Source organism: Myotis yumanensis, unplaced genomic scaffold (genome assembly GCF_028538775.1).
Source record: "Myotis yumanensis isolate MYYU_CA2020_CCGP unplaced genomic scaffold, mMyoYum1.0.hap1 SCAF_1, whole genome shotgun sequence".
In the NCBI taxonomy this organism is placed as follows: Eukaryota; Metazoa; Chordata; class Mammalia; order Chiroptera; family Vespertilionidae; genus Myotis; species Myotis yumanensis.
This window is the reverse complement of record NW_027223752.1, coordinates 167,236,531-167,239,170: the sequence shown is the minus strand read 5'-3', so window position 1 is coordinate 167,239,170 and position 2,640 is coordinate 167,236,531. Positions and strand designations below refer to the sequence as shown.

Here is a 2,640-nt window from a genome sequence, read left to right as displayed (position 1 = left end):
GAAGAACCCAAACAGACCCATGCCCAGACACATTATTTATTTATTTTTTTTACAGAATCTAATTTTTATTTAAAGCATGAATTTTATCATTGGTAACACATAATGGTTTACTTAGAAATGAGGCTCACTTTGTTCATTTAGAGAAAACATCTGCAAGTCAACAATAGCTTGTCAATCACTCTTAAAAAAAAAAAGCAGTCCCATTTGTAACTCAATCAATGATTTAATTGCAGGAGTGCTTTTCCTCTTTTTTGTGATTAATAACTATGCTTTAATTATGTTTAATTTGTAACAATGAAATTGAGGGTTACCACAACATCAGGAACTGTGTTAAAGGGTAGCAGCATTAGAAAGGTTGAGACCACTGGTCTAAGGTTTATTTCTACCTCAGTTTCTGGCTCCTACCCAGCCTGGCCCTGGTCCGGGCTTGGGCAGGAGGCAACCACTGATGTGTTTCTCTCACATCAGTATTTCTCTTTCCCTCTCTCTCCCACTCTCTCTAAACATCAATGGGAAAATATCCTCAGGTGAGGGTTAAAAAAACAAACAAAGGTGGGTAACCTGGTCAGAAGGTCAAATCTGCAAGCTGCTCCTCCCAGGGGGTTCGGAATGAATGTCCTTGAGCATCTCCAGGAAGGCCTGCGGGGATGGTGCCTCCACATTCTGGAAGGTGTTCTGGACTCTGCCGTACAGGATGAAGTATTTCAACTCCAGCCAGATGAACCCGAAGTGGTTCTCATCGAACAGGATGAAGACTCCAGGGAAGCGCTTCCGGTAGGCTGAGCCAGGTAAGGCAACAGTGTCCACGCCATAGAAACACATCCTGCAGGTTCGGGGGTAGTTCTGGTCTATTGAGCGCACGCCCACAGGCAGAACAAACAGGACAGGCTGCTCCTCCGAAGCTGCAGCCCCGGACTTCCCGACGCTGGGCTGGGCAGGGCTCTGCCAGCCATGGCCCTCGCTTTCCTCAGTCCCGTCTTCTTGCTGCTGCTGCTGCTGCTGCTGCTGCTCCCGGATCACCTGCTCGTCAATCTCGTGGACCACGCGGGAGAGCTGCTTGAAGTTGCGGAAGATCTTGCCATCCAGCAGCTGGATGCGGCGCATGAGGTGGATCTCTAACATCCCGGTGGAGTCTCCTGTGATCTTCGTGACCCTGGCATACTTCCCATGGAAGCTGAGCATGACAATCTTTAGGCCAAAGGCATCGTAGTTGCCTTGGAAGAGGCCTGGCCTGATGAGGTCGTCCGGGTGGCTCGGCGGGAGGTAGAGGCGGCGGTAGGCCAGGCTGTCATACTGATATCTGTCCTCCCGCCCCAGCACCAGCGCCCGATCTTCCCTAAGTCTTGCTGTTAAATCCTTTCGGTGGTCTGTCTTGTTGCAATGGATGGTGAGCCTGTCTTTCTGAATCTGCATGTGGCGGTTGTGGGGCCTGCTGAAGCGGCCTTCCATGCACTCCACCGTGGCTGATGTCCTCTCCGTGAGGCGAATTCTGAACGAGGGCTCGAATTGCAGTGGGCCATCCACATGGGTGTCAAGGGAAGGCCCATACGTCCAACCAGTAATGCATAAGCCGTCCACCACGACATTCAGCAGTGTTCTATAGTCCTCAGTATCTAGCTGCCACAATCCCAAAATGTGTCTGTATGGGAACAGCTTCACATAGACTTCTCGATAAGACATACCGATCTTCTCCAGGTTCTGCAAGGTTTCACGAACACCATACTCTTCCCGGCAGCGCCGTCTCCAGATGCGGTCAGTGTGCAGGATGTGGTGGAATTTGGTGCAGGCCTGGGCCAGGCTGGGTAGGGCGTTGCCAGGGAGCGAGGCGAAGATCTCCATCAGTATCTCCACAGGCAGGTCCTGCAGCGAGCAGTGCAGTGGTGGCATGGGGCTCTGGATTCCTCCACTCCCTGCACAGCACCTCGCTGCTGCGTTCGCCTCGACGTGCTTTTCTGCCAAGGCCAGGGCCGGGGCCAGCTTGCCTTTGGCCGCTGCCGTCTCAGCTGGACCCTGGCACTGCTGACGACACCGACATCCCCGCGAAGAGCCCACACCGCAGAGGCAAGCGCACTCCTCCATGCCTAGACAAGTAAGAGCAACCATAGCGTGGGCCGCTGTGCCTCAGCCGGGCTTTAAGCTGGCCCAAGAGTCCAGCCACGCCCCCCAGGGCCTAGCCACGCCCCCTCAGAGAGGAGCCAATTGTAGGACTTTAGCAACACTTCAAAAGAAACCCATACCATTAACAGTCACCTCCCTTTTTCAGTGCCCCCTCCCTGTCCTCCCACCCTAGCCCCAGGCAGTCACTAATCTGCATTCTTTTTTATTTATTTATTTTTAACATTTTATTTTTTTATTTTTATTTTTTAAAATTTTGTTTTATTGCTTAAAGTAGTACATGCCTCCAGGGATATGCCTATGGGGGCAGGGGACATTTCACATAAATGCAGTCATAATAGCTGGTCTTTTGTGACTGGCTCTTTCATTTAGCATAACATTTTAAAGTTTTATGTATGCTATATTCTAGTGTATGCGTATAACACATTTTGTTTACCTGTTCATTAGTTGATGAATACTTGGGTTGTTTCCAGTTTGAGGCTCTTATGGATAACGCTGCTATGAACATTGTGTACAAGTTTTTTG

General features: G+C 50.3%; 1 pseudogene; it reads right to left on the bottom strand.

Annotated features, from left to right (window-relative positions):
• Positions 1-573: 573 nt before the first annotated feature.
• On the bottom strand, positions 574-2,103 carry LOC139021725 (F-box only protein 31 pseudogene; annotated as a pseudogene).
• Between the last annotated feature and the right edge of the window lie 537 nt (positions 2,104-2,640).